Genomic DNA, 19,933 nt, shown 5'->3' on the forward strand with positions numbered 1-19,933 from the left:
CCCCGCAGGACACGCGGGCCGGCGGGAGTCGGAGCAAGTGGCTCTGACCTCCCAGCATCTCCGCCTCCCGTCAGTCAGGCCGTGCCCGCACTCCCTTCCCTGCTCTCGGGCGCACGTGTCGCCCCCCCGGGGCACCCTCGGACACGCACCCTCACACGGGCGGGAGGGCGGGCATCTTCGGACCCCCACTTTCCCTCCACACCCCCCTCGTTGCTCCTTTCGCAACTGTCTGGCCGACCTGAGCTACACTGAACCCTAGGAGCGGTGGCACCCCACGCCCCCAGGACGCCCGAGCCTGAAGCTGGGGGAGGGGGTGATGACAGATGGGCGAAGGGCGGGGCTTCGGGGGGAAGGGGCGGGGCCTCCCAGCATGGAGGTGCTGGCGGCTGACAGTAAGAGTGGGGCAGCAGGCGGGAGGGGTACGCGGACACTGCGGGCAGGGCCGGGGGGTCAGACGTGGCGGGAAGGAGCTCGCGCAGACACAGGGGGCTGACAGGCAGAGACACACACAGACACGGGAACTGACAGTCGCGGGGACACACGGGCCGGCGGGCCGGCGGGCCGCGGCAGGCGCTCACCTGGCAGCGGCGGCGACGGCGGCGGCGCCCGCGGCCGGGCGGCTCTCACCGCGCTCTGGGCCTTTCTCCTGGCGGCCGCCCGGCCGGCCGTCGCAGGCCCGGCTGAGGCGGCGGCGACGCCGGAGCCGCAGACTGCTGAGCGGCGGGGACGCAGCTGCACTAACCGACTCCCGGCCGCTCGGCTCGGCTCGGCCGTACTCGGAGACGCTCGGCTCCGCTCGGTCCCGCTCGGCTCGGTTGGGGGCGTGGCCCGAGGCCCCCCGCCCAAGTCGCCTCTGGCGCCGGTGGGCGGGGCTTCCATGGAGCGCGAGCCCCCTGACGTACCCGGGACCAGACCTTGCCCCGGGCGCATGCGCGGGCTGCGGTCCCGCTCTGCCCCGCGTGGAACTTGAGGGGGTTGGTGAAGAAGGGGACAGGGGCGGATGCTGCGGCCCCAGAGGTTACCGGCTTTTGTATTCCATATCCTGGTCTTTCTGGAGGACCAGCTAAGGAAGGCCACACCAAGCTACACTTTGAAAAGGATGTGGGCAGGGGCCAGAGGCCGTCTCCGCCCTCTCCCCCACCCCCCGTCCAGTGTTTCCCAGCACGCGTCACCTTGGGACTCCGTCTTTTTTTCATCCCACCCACAGGCACGTCACGGCAGTTTTGAAACTCTTCTGTTTCCTAAACGGGACAACAACTCCTCATCACTGCTTTCCTAACGTTACATTTTCAGGGACTTGAAACTTGAAAGCATCAATGAGCCCCCTCATAGAATAATGCTGGCCCTTCTTCACAGCTTCGGTTGTGTAACCTGTAACACCTGGGATGGGAGTGGGCCTTTTCCTGAGATTTCCTCACATGCTCCAGGCACCGTGTTTGTTATAGAGCCCAAGTCTGCAGCAAATGTGCTCAGGAAGTGGTCCCCACCTCTAGGATCTAGTGATTAATAAACAGCAAGAGCTCTGCAGCCTGACTAACTGGGTTGGAATCCCAGATCTGCATTATACCAGCAGATGAATAGTTGGTAGAGTGACTCGGGACATGCTACTTAATCTCTCCTCCGTAAAGGAGCTATGAAAATATTAGTAACGAAGCCAATAGGAATGGTTGAAAGGATTAAATAGCAGCACAGGTCAAGTTTTCCACACAGTGCCTGTTGTTGAATAAATAAGGCTGGCTTTAACTTTAGTTTACTTGCAATTTTCAGCGCCTGAAAACCAGTCAACATATACGAAGGTGGGCCAAAGTAGTGAGTATGCGAAAATTTATTTTTGTATTATGTATTTTTCTGTATGAACTGTAAACCTACTTTTGCCCCTCACCCACACACACACAAGGGCTGAGCAATATGTCAAACTTGACATGTACAATGCCAAACTGAAAACTGCTCCTCAGCTTGCTCCTTTCACAGTCTTCCCCACCTCAATGAATGTCAGTTCCTCCTCCTGGTGGCTCAGGACAAACCATTGGAATCATCCTTGACTGGTCTCTTGTATCACATCCCACACGCAATCTAGCAGCAAAGCTTGTCAGCTCTCCCTACAGTACCCTCATCTTCTCTTTCCTGGAGTATTGCAATAACCTGCTACCTGCTCTCCCTGAATTCACTCTGCTCTCATGGCTGCTTGTTCTCAAGCAGCCAGAGGGATTCTGTTGAAACCTAAGTCAAAACATAGTTCTCCTCTAAAGCCTTCAATGGCTTCCCACCTCACTCAGAGCAAAAACCAAAGTCTTTTTTTCAAGGACCTTCAAGATTCTATGTGACTGCACCCCTCCACTCCCCAGCACTCTCCGTCTCCATCCAATCCACCCCCTCACTCCATTCCAGCCACACCAGCCTCCTTCCTGCTCCTAGAACATGCAGGCCACTTTCACCTCAGCACCTTTGCCCTTGGTATTTCTTCCCTCCAAGATATCAAAAAGGCATGCATCCTTACTCCAAATATCTACTCAAAAGTCATCTCCCCAGGCAGGCTGGTGTGGCTGAGTTGGCTGAATGCTGACCCATGCACCAAGAGCTCACGGGTTCGATTCCTGGTCAGAGCACATGTCCCAGTTTTGTGCTCAATCCCCAGTAAGAGGCCTACAGGAGGCAGCCGATAAATGTTCTCTTTCTTAGATGTTTCTGTTTCTCTCCCTCTCCCTTCCTTTTTCTCTAAAATCAATTATATATATATATTTAAATCAACTCCCCAGAAAGACCTCCCAGACCACTCTACTAAAATATCAAGTCCCAACCCCCATCACTCTCTCTTTCCTCATCCTGCTTTATTTTTCCTCATGGCCCTTATGACCTGAATATCATCTGTAATGTCCCAAGGGCAGGAACTTTGTGTTCTAGCATCTGGAGCATGGCCTGACATGACCTGAATATCATCTGTAATGTCCCAAGGGCACGAACTTTATATTCCAGCATCTGCAACATGGCCTGACATGCTCAAGCACTCAATAAATATTTGTTGAATGAAAGTATATATGGAATGTGTTGTTCCAAAGGACTCCATTTACTCAACCGGCTTATCTGAGCATGTATTCTGACCCAGGCCCTGTGGGATGCAGAGGTAAAGGAGGCACTCTTCCGACCACTGAGAACTCAGTATTTTGGAGGAGACAGACATGTAAAGAAGCGCTTCTGGAAGAAAGTATGTCACGCTCTATGGATATGCACACTGCTTTGGGAAGTAGAGAGAAGGACATAATTAATACTACATAAGAGAGTGTGGAAAGGCTTCCCAGAGGAGGTGACATTAGGCTGGTTCTAAAGAGATGAGGAGGAGGAGACTCCAGGCAGAGGAAACAGCATGCACGTAAAACCAGTGTTGGGAGGTTTGTCACAAATCTCATTTACCCAAGGAGGCAAATTATTATTTTTTAAATAATTTAAGAAGATTCCAGGTGGTTCCTATAATGTCACCTGCACTCACTCACATTCTGATGAGCTTTCTCAAGCGGGAAAGAAACTGTCAGAAGTATAGTTGATGCAATCGAGTTATAACCTGAGCTCCGTTTTATTGGAGTGAGCTACACCTGTGACTTTTTTTTTTATGTCAGGGCCCAGAAGCAAAGAGCATTTTTCATTAGATGTTTACTGGCTGCGAGTACCAGTTACCCATCAGGCCAGTTTAAGGAAAATAAAAGGATAACTTAAAGCTTGGGGTGGGGGCAGGAGGGTGGTTCTCTCAGGCCAAGGGCAAGAACCCAGCTGGACTTCTGGATGAATTAGAAGTAGAGCAAGGGTTACCAGTAGGACCATCTCTCTGCAAACTTGTTTTCTCTGATTCATGATAATAAAATGGACATATGTCTGCCAGCCACTCCCAAGTACATGACAATTCCAGAGAGAGACTAAAAATCCCTAATTGTTCCAATTTCCAAATCCCAGAAAAGAGGCTCTCATTGCCCCAACTTGAGTCAGGTGCCCCCTCCTAGTTCACCAGGAACCCACCGCTGTGGATCAGGACCACAAAAAAGGAATTGTTTGGGGTTGAGGAGATATCTTAATAGCACTCCCTCATAGAACCATTAATTTCACATAATGGAAAAACATCTGGGAGACATTTGATTGTGACACAGGAGCTGATTATTGAGTTTCTGATTTCTGCTTAGTAGGGAGGCCTCTATAGGCAGCAATCAAAGCAGGAAGTTGTTCTTTTCCCAACAAAAAGTGGACAGAAACTGGGGTGGTCTCCATAAGTCCTCTGTAGTGGGTATTCTGATGGCCTCCTGTGGTAGTTTATATTAATGCCAGCCACCAAAGATTTTTGGGTTCGCTTGTGAGACACCTGTTAGGATTGTACTTCTTTACATCGGTGAGTCAGGAGTGGCCATGTCACTTACTTTTATGATGGTCAATAAAGTATGAGTAGAAGTATATCACTCCTGGACCCACATTTTAGGAGCTAGTAGGCTATTTTTTGTTTTCTCTTTCCCTCAGTAACAGCAAAAGACAATGCTTGAGATAGTTGTAGTTCCATCAGCCTAGGTCCTGGAGTGAGAAAACGTGGAATAATGCCCCTAGATGACCCACAGTGGATATGTAGTATTAGCAAGAAATAAACCTTTGCTGTTATTAAAAAAAAAAAAATTGTGCTTGTTTGTTATCACAGCAAAACCCAGCCTATCCCGAGAGATGCATCTTCCTAACATCCAGTCTATCTCACCCCCCATTGTACAGCAAGACAATCTGAGTGGGAGGGACCCTCATCTCCCACATGGGTGTGGACCCTAAGCCAGTTGAAGTAATCTCATGCACCTTGTATTGGTCGCTCTAGCGATAGCCCTCTTACCCTGGCCTACATCTATCAGTACCCAATATTTACCTCATTGCAATAGTTGCATAAAACCTCCACTGTCTCCCTGGATGGCAGTAAGGAGCTATTTGCTGCTGGCAGCTACTTTGTGACCAGGAAGAGGGTCAGCCTAATGATGACACCAATGCATGGAAAAGGAAAGGGCAGATGAACTGAAGAGAAACAGAGCTTGGGTGCCGATCAAGGCTTACCTGAATCCATCTACCCAATAAAGCTGCATAAGTCAATAAATTCCCTTTAGCATCGATTCTCATTTGACTTGGATTCTCTTATAGTTGAAACCAAAAGCATTCCAACTATGACTGTTCACTGCATACTTCTGAGTAGTAGCCAGTGCCATTAACTCGCAGGTGGGAAAGAGTCTGAGCTATGAACACGTGCAGGAAGAGAAGCTGAGAATTCTACCTGATTTATATGCCAGTTCCTTATCAAGAATGAGTATCAGGACGCAGGCACAGCACAGAGAAGGACCAGGATGAGGCCTGATGTCAGAGCCTGTCTTCTGCTAGCACTCACAGCTGGGGTCCTCCTGCCTCTATGGACAGCCCAGCCCAGGACCCCCATCCTAACACAGGGTGGGATCTGGAATCACATCTTATTTTCTAAATATGCAGTTTCTGCTGGACCAGAGACGAGTTTGAATGTCCCTGAGCTCTCCAAGCTCAAGGCATTGTCTGTCCCCACCCACTGCTCTCCAATAAATATGTATTGTGCACCTACCATGTCCCTGACCCTCTGTTAGGTTCTGGATATGCAACAGTGAATAAAACCAGAGACCTTCATGGAGCTTACAGCCTAATAAGTAGGGCAGATATTGGTCAAATAATCAACAACATAAATCTTACATTGTGCCGGGTACCATGAGATCCGGGCGGGGGGGCGGGGGCGGGGGGGATGAAAACCTTGGAGAATTTAATGCTGGCAAGCCTGCACTACCAGATTTTCAAGTCAAAGAAAAACAATTCTAGGTGGAAACACAGAACTATAGGACAAAATGAAGATCACAGGAAACAGTATATATGTGGATAAATATGTGGAAAACTACTTTAACTTTAAAATAATTACTATTTAAAGCAATCACAATGTATTTTGAGATTTGTAACACATAAAAGTAAACAATATGACAGAAATATCATAGAAGGTAGAAGCAATAAAGATAATTATACTGTTATGAGGTTCTTACATTGTTGGGAAAATTGTAAAATACTAATTCAAGTTATGCTGCAATAAGTACGGGTGTATATCATAATCTCTAAAGTAAGCATTAAAAACATAAAAATGGTTTATCTAACATTCCAGTGGAAAAGAAATTGAAAGCAAGGCTTCAAAGAGATATGTGTACACTCATGTCCAAAGCAACATTATTCAAAATAGCCAAAATGTGGGAGCAGCTCAAATGCCCATCAATAGACGAATGAAAAAACAAAATGTAACATACTCATGCAGTGGAATGTTACTCAGCCTTTAAAGGAAGAAAGTTCTGACATATACTACAACATAGATGAACTTTAAAGACATGAAGCTAAGTGAAATAAGTCAGTCACGCACACAAAATAAAAATAAATGAGTCACAAAATACAAATACCCTACCGCTCCATTTATATGAATTACAGGCATACCTCAGAGATATTATGGGTTCAGTTTCCAACCACCACGATAAAGTGAATATAGCAATGAATCTTTTTGGTTTCCCAGTTCATATAAAAGTTATGTTTACACTATCCTGTAGCCTATTAAGTGTGCAATAGCATTACATCTAAAAAAAAAAACACCAGTGTATAGATCTTAATTTAAAAATACTTTATTGCTAAAAAAAAAAAAATGCTAACCATTATCTGAGATTTCTATGAGTCAATCTTTTTGCTTGTGGAGGGTCTTTTAATTTGTAAAAAAAAAAAAAAAAAAAAAAAAAAAAAAAAAGCAATATCTGCAAAGCACAATAAAGCCTAGTGAAATAAAGGTATACCTATATCTAAAGTAGTCAAATTGATAGAAACAAAAAATAAAGTGGTAGTTGCCAGGAGCTGGGATGTGGGGAGGAGTGGGCAGTTCTTGTTTAGTGGAGACAGAGTTTCAGTTGTGCTAGCGAGATGGAAAGTACTCTGGAGACGGCTGCACTGGAGTGGGAGTTACTTAAAGCTAGTGAACTGTACACTTAAAATGGCTACAATGGCACATTTTGTTACGTGTATTTTATTTTTTTATGCTTTTATTGACTTTAGAGAGAGAGAGAGGGGGAGGAGGGGGAGAGAGAGAAACATCCATGAGAGAGAGAAACAGCAATTGGCTAGCTCCTGCACACTCCCTACTGGGGATTGAGCCCACAACCTGAGCATGTGCCCCCCACTGGGAATCAAACTGGTGACCTCTAAGTGTATAGGACGGCACTCATCCAACTGAGCCACATTGGCCAGGGTTTGTTATGTGTATTTTACAACAGTTTTTTAGAAAAATTAAATGGAGCCCTAGACAGTTTGGCTCAGTGGATAGAAGACTGAACGGTCACGGGTTTGATTCCTGGTCAAGGGCAAGCACTTTGGTTGCAGGCTCAATCCGCACCCCAAATGGGGTGCATTTGAGAGGCAACCAATTCATGTGTCCCTCTCACATCACTGTTTCCCTCTCTCTGTCTCTCCCCTCTCTTCCACTCTCTCTAAAAATCAAAGGAAAAATATCCTTGGGTGACGATCAACAAAACAAAACAAAATCAAATGGAGAAGATAAAATGAAACAATAATATATCCAAAAGAAGTGAGAAAAACAGGAACAAACACCAGGTAGTACAAATAAAAGACAAATAAGATTATAGCGGTAAATGATTTGGAACCAGACCTTTAATTATGTTAAATGTAAGTGGGCTAAATACTTAATAAAAAGAAAAAGTTTGACAGGCTGAATTACACAAACAAAAAGACTCAACTATGCAAAATTTATAAGAAACTCACTTTAAGGACATATAGATTGAAAAATTAAAAATGGAAATATAGCTAACATTTAAATAAGAAATATTACCTACCTTATACAAATTCTATAAGAAAATAAGGGAACAATTCCCAATTTATAAGGTCAGCATAATCCTACTACCAAAACTTGGCAAGAATATGACAAGAGATAATACCACAGTCTAGTATCTTTCATGATCATAAATACAACAACCTTAAACAAAATGTTAGCAAATCAAATACAGCATAAATAAAAAGGATAATAAATAAAAACCAAGTGGAGTTTGTCCCAGAAAGGCAAATCCGTTTAACATTTTAAAATCAACCAAACACTTTAACATAATAAAATAAAAAATAATTTTTAAAAAAATATATTTTATTGATTTTTTACAGAGAGGAAGGGAGAGGGAGAGGGATACAGAGTTAGAAACATCAATGAGAGAGAAACATCGATTCAGCTGCCTCTTGCACGCCCCCTACTGGGCATGTGCCCACAACCCAGGTACATGCCCTTGACCAGAATCGAACCTGGGACCCTTCAGTCCGCAGGCTGATGCTCTATCCACTGAGCCAAACCAGTTAGGGCTAAAAAAAATAATTTGATCATCTAAATAGATGATTTTAAAAAGTACTTGCTAAAATTCAATACCTATTCACAATCAAAAACTTTTAGCAACCTAGGAATAGAACTTCCTCAATTTGATACAGGAAATATAGGGGGGGAAACAAAAACACCAAAGGTGGAGCTAACATCGTCCTTAATGGTAAAATATTGAACACTTTCCTCCCTAAGGTCAGAACAGAGCAAGGAGAGCAGCTGTCACCACCTCTAATCAACATTTTACTCTATATCCAAGCCAGGACTGTGAGGCAAGGGAAAAAAAAGTCATAAAGAAAAAAAAGTAAAACTGTCTTTATTCAAAGATAACATGATAGTGGAGATAGGAAATCCTAAGAAATCTTAAACTTTTAGGACCAATAAATGACCATCTTAGTCTGGCTGCTATCATGAAATACCACAAACTGGGTCTTGTCAACAATAAAAATGTATTTCTCACAGTTCTGGAGGTTGGACGTCTGAGATCGGGGTGCCACATGGTCGAGTTCTGATGAAGGCCCTCTTCTGGGTTGCCAATTCAATACTATCCCCAAATCAACCTTATTTCTGTCGTCCAGCAAATGTCAGAAAATAGTTTTTAAAAAGAATAGTCAAAATAGTTTTGAAATAACAATAACAAAAAATGCGAAGTACAGACAAACCTCAAACAATTCACTTCTCGACCCGACAATCCTTTCATGCTGATACCTGTATGATCAATCATGCATGTCTCGGGCAATAACAAAGGGGAGAATGCACAGGTATGAGTCAGTTCACCGCTAAACCTTATGTTGTTAGCATCTCAGGAAATTGTGCTGTGAATATTTTTGTGGGATTTTTTTCCCCTTTGTTGCTGATTATTTTTAAATTTTCATTTTTTAATACATTTCATTTTCTTTCTTTAAAATATATTTTTATTGATTTCAGAGAGGAAGGGAGAGGGAGAGATAGATAGAAACATCAATGATGAGAAAGAATCATTGATTGGCTGCCTCCGCATGCCCCCTACTAGGGATCAAGCCACAACCTGGGCATGTGCCCTGACTGGGAATTAAACCTTGACCTCCTGGTTCATAGGTCAATGCTCAATCACTGAGCCATGCCAGCTGGGCCGGTTGAACTTTATAAAAACTGAACATTAGTTGTTAAATATCTGTTCATTTTAATACACATAGATCTATTCACACTAGGAGAGAAGGGTAATGCATATATTTATTATCTTGATTGTGGTGATGTTTTCATGGGTATCTGCACAGTGTGCGGAGCAGGCCTAAGCCGTCAGTAGGACATCCCCTGAGGACTCCGAGACTGTGAGAAGGCACAGGCTGGGCTGAGGGACCGCCCCCTGCTCCAGTGCAGGAATTTTTGTGCACCGGGCCTCTAGTCATAAATAACCTCCTCCTTGTCATCATGTATCTAAGCAAACTTTCTTCAAAATACAGTTCAAGGAATGAGGTTGCTGAACAACATACCCGAGTCAAGTTTCCCCCTGCAGCCCGCTGCCGGGAGGGTCCCAGTCTCTTCACTTGAGTTTCTGACCCTTTCCTGCTGCAACAAGACAGAGGTCAAGGACTTAGGTCCATGGCATCCCCCTTCAATTTGGTAGCGTCCTCATGGTTGTGACGAAGAATTCTTCAGGCACCTGGCTGTGGCCATTCCACAAGTGTGTAACAAATGAAATGTCTTTATTTTTTACTTGTTTTTTTTTTGTCCTGTTTTGAGGGACGGGTGCAGGTTAGAGAAAGGAGCTCTATAGCCTGTCTTTCAGGGCACGCCCTGGCAGCCTTCAAAGGTCCACCTACAGGAGGGAGCTGGGTCTCAGGGCTTGGCCAAGGTTTGAAGCAGCCAGGAATGCAGCGACCCAGCTGGTCGCTCAGGAACACCTCAGTGAACAGGCTGCGGGGAAGGAAGTCATTACACAGACAGCTGGGCTGCAAAAAACAAAAATAATCCACACACCAAACTCTACAAAGCAGTGTGGCTGGGTGCCCCATGACTCAATGGGTTGTTTGCCATGTGGCACACAACCCTCACCCACTGCTGGCCACTCCTCTGAGCAGCTTGGAAATGACTGGGCGGGGGCCCCAGGGAAATCCATGACTGTCTTCTCTCTCCACCCTCTCTGCTCTGCCATTGCTACCCTCAGCAGCTCCCTTCTCCTCACCCCTTCCTTTTTACCCTTTTGCCCCTAAAAAAAAAAAAAAAAAAAAAAAAAAGGCTGGAATTTAGTATTTCACACCTGCTGGAGACTTTGTGGGGACACTGAGGTCAAAACACTGGCAACTGCCCTGGCTGGTTTGGCTCAGTGGATAGAGGTTCAGCCTGTGGACTGAAGGGTCCCAGGTTCGATCCTGGTCAAGGGCACATGCCTGGGTTGTGGGCTCGATCCCCAGTGGGGGGCATACAGGAGGCAGCCAATCAATGATTTTCTCTCATCATTGATGTTTTTATTTCTCTTTCCCCCTCCCTTCCTCTCTGAAATCAATAAAAATATATTAAAAAAAACAACACACAAACAAAACACTGGCAACCTACTGAATCAAACAGATACCAGCAACAAGTCATACCACCTGAGCAGGGGCCGTATCACCTGGAGAGAGGCCAGGGGAGACAGACAGCAGCAAGGGAGACTTCAAGGCAGAGGCAAGACCATCAGAGATGCAGATATTTACTCACTAATCTTGACTGGAGACCTACTCTGTGCCAGATACCATTCTGAGAATAGAAAGGTGCAGACAGATCCAATGTCTTGTCACCCCGAGGACTACATTCTCCTGGGGGAAGACCCACAAACACTAAATACCATAAATTAGTAAATTAGGTAGCATCTGAAAAGGTGATAGGGCTACCAGAAAAGATTAGAACAGGGAAAGGTGGATGGAAGGGTTCAGGGTAGAAAGGTGACATCTGAGTCATCTGGAGGTGGTGGGGGAGTGAGCCATGTGGGTGTCCAGGGAAAGAGCATTCTGGGTAGAGGAAACCGCCAGGGCAGAGGGGCCAGTGTGCCTGGTGTGCTTGAGAACCAACCAGGAGGTGAATGTGGCGGCTGCAGGCAGTGAGAGGGAGCTGAGTGGGAGATGACAGCAGAGAGGTGGGAGGTGGAGACTGGGAACCACTGGCGGGTTTTGAGCAGAGATCTAACCAGAACTGACTTTGGTTTTAACAGCGTCCCACTGTCAGGTGGCTCTGACCTCTGAGAGTCTGATGCAAGAGGAGTACAAAATGAAACTGCTGAGTGTGGCAATGGTTTCAGGGGTATCTACACCTGCCAAAACTCAAACGCACACTTTAAACGTGTGTGGTTTACTGAACGCCAGTCAGACCTCAATAAAACTGGGAAAGTATGTGCCGGGGTCCAACCCCAGCGGGTCCAGGGGTTCCCAAAGGTGTGGACGGAGTCGGCGAAGAAGGAAGGACACGGAGACAGCGTTCAGTTGATCAGCAGCCTAGCCAGGATCTCCAGCCAGGATCTCCAGCCAAGTTCTGGTCTGGATCTCCAGAGAGGTTCTGCTTCGGATCTCTAGCCAGGTTCTGTATCCATGTTGTCTTGCTAGGTTCTCCAGGTTCTCCAGCCAGGTTCTGTAGCCATGTTCCCTCGCTAGGTTCTCCAGCCAGGTTCTGTCCAGGTTCTCCAGCCAGGTTCAGTCACCAGGTTCTAGTCAGGTTCTCTTGCCAATTTCTGTAGTCAGGTTCAGTTCAGGATCTTTTGCCATGTTCTCTCGCTAGATTCTGTCTCTAGGTTCTGAGGCCAGTTTCTGTCCAGGATCTTTTGCCATGTTCTCTCCAGCGAAGTTCTTCTGTCTCTAGAGAACGTTCTGTGGAGGTTCTGTGCCTCCTGGTTCTGTCGTCTGAGTTGTATTCTAAGCTCTGTATTCTAAGTTCTGTCTCTTGCTGTCTTTTTACATCTGTATTTATACCAGTTGATTCAATCCTATCAATCTCTATTACAAAGGTTAGGGCGTTTCTTATCTCCATTCCAGGGAGTAAAGATTATGTAGCTTAAGCATGATTGTTCGTAGTTAAAGTGATTAATTACCCACCTGGCACTAGTTAAGAGGTTTTATTCCCTCCCTAACTTCAGGGGAAAATCCCTACCTGGGGAAACAACCTTTCTCAGAGACCTTGGTTAAAACACATAGTGCCAAGAAGGTGAGCAAACATATTAAGAACAGTATGCCATATATGCCAGGTCCCTTGAAACAGCAAGCATGGACTGGCTCCCGGCAAATTCCCCCTTTTTTATTTTTTAAAAGCGGGCATTAAAAAGAAAAACCCCAAATGCTCTCTTGTATCCATTTTAAGAGTAGGATTGGCGCTTTCTGCTATTACCTGAGTCCTGATCTATCACCCCAGGGAAAGCTTGCCAATCCTGCACTTTCCCAGGGTGGAAAGGCTGCAGTGGGGTTAAGGATAAGGCTCCTTGGGCCTACCTTCTCCCATGCCATTACATTTACCTTTCCTTCCTCAGAAAAGCATGGACATATTTCTTGTATAAAACGTTTTGTCTGACTAGGAGTAACCTTAATTCCTCTGCTAGCAAGCATATGTGTTAAAAGATCAATACAGAGTCTTTTTTTCTTTAGACTCAGTATGGCACATCTTCTCAATTTAAGAATCAATACAGAGTCTTCTTTCTTTGGACTCAGTATGGCACATCTTCTCAATCTAAGTTCTGTACTATCCACCTTCTTACCCTACTTATCCTCTATAGGGGGGTCTGCAGTACCCTGGTGGAGTCCTATCCGTCCCGAATGTGGGGGTTCTCAGTGGGGGGGGCTTACCTAGGGGAATCCTGTTCCAGGGCTTCCCAAAGGTGTGGACGGAGTCGGCGAAGACTATCCACCCTCTTCCTATGGTGGAGTCCTATCCATCCCGAGAATAGGGCTTACTTAGGGGTCCCTGTTCGGGCGCCAAGTATGGAGCTTTAAATCTGTTACTATTTTCCCCACTTGATTCCCTAAATTCTATCCAGGCTGTTGTGTGTACATCTAAGTCGTAGCTGCTCACTGCTGTGTAGAAAGAAGTCTTGCCAAAGACATAGAATTGTATGAAGTCAATGAGAGTGATGCTGGGAACAGCTGGAATTACAAAGCATTGGCAGATGAGGGTCTGGCAGTGCTAGAAAAGGACATCACAGGGCAGGAGTTTCCGAAGAATGATTTAAGTGAGAGATAAGAGAAGCCTTTGGAAAAACCAAAGGGGCCCAGAATTATTTTGGGATAGTTGTGCTTTTGAGAAAATACAATACTACATAAAGGATGTCATACCATGCAATTATGCAATTGCTCACTGCTCCCAAATTATTTAAATTATTCTTGGATCACACCAAAAATTAGGATAGGGTGGCATGCATAGCCAAAATTTTATTCAGTATAGGATAAGATTTTGCTCAGCATATTTGTAAGTATAAGTTAATAACTGGTTTTCTTTTCTTCATGTATAACAATGGTTCCTACTTCACCAGCTTGCTTGTTATAAACTTCAAATAAGAGCATTCACTCACTTACACATGCCACTAATACTTATTGTGGGTCTCCTTTTGTGTACCAGGCACCAAGTGAGGCCTCAGGTTACAGTGATGAGCAAAAAGTGCCCTTGTGAAGACATAGCTTTCACTGAATGGTATATATAAGGCCCACATAAAACACTAAGATGAAAAGACACATAATTCTATGAGAGCCTATGTAAGGGAAAGTCAATCGAGCCAGAAGGTGTATTAATTAGCTATTACTGTGTAACAAATCACCCAAAACTTAGAAATTTTGAACAACATACATGTACTAGAGGCCCAGTGCACGAAATTTGTGCACTGTGGGGGGGGGGGGTTCCCTCAGCCTGCCTGCACCCTCTCACAGTCTGGGAGCCCTCGGGGAATGTCCGACTGACGGCTCCAGGGAGCAGGCCTAAACCATTAGTTGGACATCCTTAGCGCTGCCGGGAGAGGCTCCTGCCATCACCACTGCACTCGGCAGCTGTGAGCCTGGCTTCTGGCTGAGCCATGCTCCCCCTGTGGGAGCACACTGACCACCAGGGGGCATCTCCTGTATTGAGCATCTGCCCCCTGGTGGTCAGTGCACATCACAGCGACCGGTTGTTCTGCTGTTTGGTCAATTTGCATATTAGCCTTTTATTATGTAGGATTATCTTACTACTTCTATGAGTCAGGAGTCTGAGCATGGCTTAGTTGGGTCTTCTGCTTTGGGACTCACAAGGCTGTAATCAAGGTCACAGCCAGGCTGCATTCTCATTTGGAGGCTGAACTGGGGAAAAATTACTTCCAAGCTCACGCAGGTTGCTGGCTGGGTTCATTTTCTTGTGACTATAGGACTAAGGACTCTAGATTTTTGCTGGAGGCTGCCACAGCTTCTAGAGACCACCATAGCTCCTTGTGAGCTTCCTAAACCTGGCTGTTTACGCCATCAAGTCAGCATGGAGAGTTTCCAGAGCTAGTCTGTAACATAATCATGGGAGTAACAGCTGGCACCCCTGCCATATTCTATTGGTTAAAATCAAGTTACAGGTCCCGCCCACACTCAAAAGGTAGGGATAACACAAAGGCATGGAGACCAGGAGGCAGGGATACAGAGGGTCACCTTAAAGGCTGTCAGCCACTGAAGGCTTCCCTGAGGAAGTAAAAATGGAGCTGGGATCTAGTACAACGACTAGCAATATTATGTCACTCTCCTGCTCAACAAACATCAGTTGTTCCTCAATGCCCACGGTTTTGCCCCATATTCCAGGCCAGGCAGGCTATCTGCTTGTACTCACTTTCGCTCCAGTATCCATGCCTTCATTCACCACTTCCACCCACTTAGGCTGCCGCTGGCTCTCCTGTATATCCTCCATCTACTTAAAATTCAAGGCTGAGCATAAATTGATCCTCCCTAAACAATATTTTTGAACATATATTTAAATGAAGAGCACCATGCTAGACCCTCCTTGAATTGGAAAGCATAATGAGGCATGGTCCTGAATGCCAGACGCAGAGTGGGGAGCAGAGGGTATCCTCAAATAAGAAGAGGAATAGAAGGTTCCTTTGCTGAAGGTCAAGTTCATGGGGCAGCTGGTAAGTCCTACAGGGACGTTAGATGCACAGAAAGCTCCACTTCATGCAATGCTTCATGATCTTTCCGTATTCTTCCCTAGGCTGCAAATCACGAGCTGGTTCCAAAAGGTTTCGGTCAAACTGACGTTTTTCTGGGAAGGACAGTTGGAGCCAGGACCTGCCCAGCCACAGCCCACGCTGCCAGGCAACCTGGCCAGGCTGGCACCGGAGGCTTCTTTAGAAGAAGTAGGGAACAGCACAGAAGTCTCCTGCCCTCCAGCCCAGGATTCCCTGGCCCGGGGCCCAGAGCCTGGCTTCCTCTGGCCTGCGGCAGGGGGCGGGGTCAGGAGGGCGGGGCCAGCGGGGGCGCCTCTGCTTCCTCAACCCTCAGAATGTATTAGCTTTGGCCCCGTGACTCCAGCTTTGGACCCACGCACCTGCCCACTGCTGCGATAGGGGTCTGAATCTTTGCAGATGTTGTGAGGGCAGAAGCAGCTTGGATCTAGAGGTGGGGGAAGGCCTGGCTCCCGGAGTCCCCCTGCCCATCTTCCCTAGTGCCCACTCCACCTGGAAGCCAGAGGGCTTTTTCTCAGTACCCATTAAAGCTTCATTTGCTCTCAGCACTTCAACACCATCAGAATCCTTCCCCACCCCACACTCCCACCCACCTCACTTCACTTTCCATCCTCAACAGTGGACTATCCCCAGGACCTTGTACAAAACTAGACCCTAAGCCTGGAACATTGTTCCCACCCTTCTTCACCAAACAAATGGCAATTTTTATTTTTATTTTTTCAGGCTTAGACATCTACTCAGGTGTGGGGCGCGGTTCAGTGTTTTGGCCAGGTTCAAACCTCGGACTAATGAAAGGACAGGGTCCTCTCATTGCCATGTGCAAGTCCCAGCTGGAGGGCAGAGCCCTCCCTGCACAATTATGGCCAACGGCTGTGGTTGTAAGCTTGAACCTATGGTCCAAACACGTAGCCCCACGTGCCTTGTGCTAGAGTTCAGGTGCATGTAGTTGAGTAGGGTTGGCGCTCACGAGAATGCTGTAAACAACGTGATCACGCCCCTACTTTGCCTCGTGGCATCTGCTATAAAATAAAGACACGGCTTGTGGGCGCTGGCGCTGTCTCCTCATCAGGGAGCAGCGTCCCACCGAGACCCAGCTTTCATTCTCTTGTCTGTCTTTCCTTAATCCTTTCACCCCCCCTACTCGGGATCACCCTTGGTTGTGCTGGCGTGGCACACTCAGGAAAGCTTGACTTGACCCCTCCCATCCTGCTATGGGCTCCAGGGCTTGGCCCACCACAGCTCTCATATTTTTACATCATAGTCACCTGACTGCCTGTCTATTCTTGTCTTCCTTTTCCTTTTCCTCTCCTTCCCTCCCCCCAAGCCTGTGCTGTGGCTGCAGCATCACCGGGTGTCTGGCCCAGGCATGGTGCTGGGTAAGATCATAAACACCTTGCCTGGTGGTCCTGTATACCTCTGCCTGGATTGGGGAGACTCCCGCAGCTGCTTCATGTCTTAGAGCAGCGGGTCTCAAACTACAACTGGCATCCGAATCACCTGGTGGTGGTGGGGGGGGGGGCAGTGCTTTTAAAATACAGATGGCTAGGCCTCACCCCCAGAGTTTCTGCTTCAGTAGGTCTGGAGTAGGGCCTGAGTTTGCATTTCTAAGGAGTCCCCAGGTGTGGCTGCTGCTGCCAGCCCAGGAACCAACTTTAAGAATCACTTTTCGCAAGCGTGTCAAACCCACCGGCTGCGAGTTTGACATGCTTGAGAGCATCAGTTTCCCCATGGCTAGAATAGGATAACTGCTGTTCCTACCTAGGTTTTGTGAGAATCCAATGAGACAATGCAAATGAAGAACTTAGCATTGTGCCCGGACCCAAGAAAGTGTCTGCAATTGCTAACGGGAGAGGGCAGGAGACATGCCAAGCCGGGAAAACATGAGCAAGAGCAGAGGCAGGAACGGGCCCAAGCAGGGCAGTGGGGCTGACAGAAGGGCCAAGGCCAAGCACAGAGGCCAGAGAGTCCAAGTTGCACGATGGGAGCAGGTGGAAACTGAATGTGGCAACACTGGGCAGGAGGCTGTTGCCGGCAGCAAATTCCACATGCTGGGTTCTCCTTGGCTGTTTGGCCAGGCACTGGGTTGCCAGGTTTAGCAAATAAAAATAAAGTCTGTCTTTAAATTTGAATTTCAGATAAACAACACATAATTTTAGTATCAGTGCGCCCCAAATATTGCATGGGACACACACTAAAAATAAAACACCTTATGTTATTGATCAGAAATTCAAACTTAATGAGGCATCCTTTATTTTTATTTGCTAAATCTGACAACTCTAGCCAGATACCAACTGCTTACCACCCAAACCCCGAGTCTGCATGCTGGAGGGAGAAGGTCCCAGATCCCTCTGCCTCCCTTCCCACCTTCACCAAGGCCATCAGGAGTGGTCCGAGCGGCAGGCCTGGGTGAGGGGGTCCTTTCACCTCATGCTGGCTCACCCAGCAATGAATCCTTGGGTCTGACTTAATGAAGCACAGACCACCACCTAGTTCCATAGAGAAGGAAGTGCCACCTACAGTTCTGAGTTAATTAAGAAACCAACAGTTGCCAGTAGCAGGGGCCCATCCGGTGAGTGTACTCTGAGAGAGGAGAAAATAGCCTCTATCCGTCACCCCAGAAAGGGGCAAACACAAGCACCCATGGCAGAGTGAGCCCGGCCTCATTCAGTTCACGTGGGCATTATTTTCCCAGAGGCCGCCTCTGTCTCCCCTGCCCCATAATCACCAAATTTCTGATTTATAGTTCCAGAAACAAGCCTGTCAGAAACACAATTTCTGCAACAAACTTTATATCAACTCCCTCCACCCAATCTAACAAGAAACAATGAAGATAATTTGCGTTGCATCTTAAAAAAAAATATGCCATAAACATTATTGAATGCTTAGTGTGTGCCCTGTGCTGTGTTTAGCATTTTATTTGGCCCAGTGGTTCTCAGCCTTGGCTACACATTACAATCACCTGGAGAGGTGTTTTGTTTTGGTTTTGTTTTATTTGTTTTTTAATTCCAATACCCCAGACATTGGTTCTTGCACTGGACACAGTGATTCCAATGGGCAGTCACTGACTTTGTTTATTCTGTTTAATCCTCACCATACAATCCTGAAAGGGAGGTTTTATCTCCATTTTGCAGATGAGAAAACTGAGGCTCGAAGAGGAGTAACTATGCATCTGCAGCCACAACCTCTGACCTCTCCTTCCTTCCTATTCTCACCGCAGGGATTACGATGTTTCCAGTATTTCACTGTTATATATAATAGTTATAGCTAACGCTTCCACAGAAAGGTGTGTGGCATGGCACTGCCCTCTGGCCACTTTGAGATAGCTCTGCTCCCAACAAGGCTCTTCTTAAATACCAGCCAGACGCTGCCTGGGTTCAGAACTGACACCAAATGACTTTTGCTAGAGCAAAGACAACGGAGGTTCCAGCCAGGTCCTGTCCTCTTGGGTCACAGAACCTCGTAGCCAGGTCTCACTCCCCACCGCCCAGCACTTCTGAGTCTGGCTCTTTGCCATTGTGCCCCACCCACCCTTCCAAGCCTTTCCTCAGTGCCCAGCCCCTTAAACAGCAAATTCCCTCACCTCCTGAGCCTTCTGAGCCATCTTCTTTGCAGGGCCCACATCCTGATAGGCTGTCCGAGAGGTCTTTTGATACAGGACAGACCGCGAACCACAGGTCCGAAAGGCGCAAGCCTCGCCGGCGGCTCGCGGACCGACGGATCTTTTCAGCAGTGCGCGCACCTGGGCTCACCTGTCCCAGTGGGTGGGGCTTTCCGGCCTGGAGAGGATACTTAGCTGGGCGAGAAGGCTGGTCATCGCTTGCCCTCTGCTGGCCAGTAGCGGTATTGAGCCTGCTGCTGCTCCACAGCGCGTCCAGTAGGTGGAATGAAGGGGGGTGGGCATTCATTGAGCTCCTGTTGTATGCCCGGCACTGAACTGGGTGCTGGGGTGTAAGGATAAACGCGGAGTTCCAATTCAAAGGAAGAGGCAGACAATCATCATAGTCATTCGAACAACTATGAAATTACAACTGTGGGCTGTGTGAGCATATGACAGATATGAGGGTCCTTCCTGTTCAGTCTGGGGTGGTAGAGGGGTCAGGGGAAACTGCTCCAAGGAGGTGACGTTTGAACACCAGGTACCTCATAAAGCCATTTCGTTTAGTGTCGAAAATCCTGCAAGGTGGCTCTCCCCTTGGACAAAGCAGAAAAGGGGCTCAGATTGGGGAAAACTTACCCAAAGGCACACAGCGAGCTGGCAGCAAAGCCAGGAGGATTTGAAGGGCCCCGCCTCGCCGCGGTTCCTGGAAGCGAGGCAGGTGGCCAGCCACCCGCACAATGCTTCCCGCAACTCCAGGGCGTGGGGCGGGGCAGGGGTGGAGCCCGAGGTCTGACCCCGCCCATAC

The 19,933-nt window shown here is 47.2% G+C and overlaps 1 protein-coding gene and 1 long non-coding RNA gene across 9 annotated transcripts in view; one reads left to right on the top strand and one right to left on the bottom strand.

The window, feature by feature from the left end:
• ZHX3 (zinc fingers and homeoboxes 3) overlaps nt 1-19,896 on the bottom strand; it is a 126,833-nt gene extending 106,937 nt beyond the window's left edge. For 5 of the 8 annotated variants that reach the window (XM_036321896.1, XM_036321894.1, XM_036321893.1 and 2 more), the window contains exon 1: nt 579-711. The gene's annotated coding sequence lies outside the window, so the exon portion shown is untranslated. Of the gene's footprint in view, nt 1-578; nt 712-8,870; nt 8,978-9,882; nt 10,323-19,110; nt 19,472-19,764 lie in introns of those variants that run through there. The other 3 variants (XM_036321890.1, XM_036321889.1, XM_036321891.1) reach the window with 3 other exon arrangements.
• On the top strand, nt 1,033-5,720 carry LOC118662896. The gene is made up of 3 exons (XR_004969922.1): nt 1,033-1,809; nt 3,104-3,202; nt 4,667-5,720. It is a non-coding gene; the product is annotated as an uncharacterized LOC118662896 (long non-coding RNA).
• Nucleotides 19,897-19,933: the final 37 nt, after the last annotated feature.

This window comes from Myotis myotis, unplaced genomic scaffold (genome assembly GCF_014108235.1).
Source record: "Myotis myotis isolate mMyoMyo1 unplaced genomic scaffold, mMyoMyo1.p scaffold_m19_p_9, whole genome shotgun sequence".
Lineage (NCBI taxonomy): Eukaryota > Metazoa > Chordata > Mammalia > Chiroptera > Vespertilionidae > Myotis > Myotis myotis.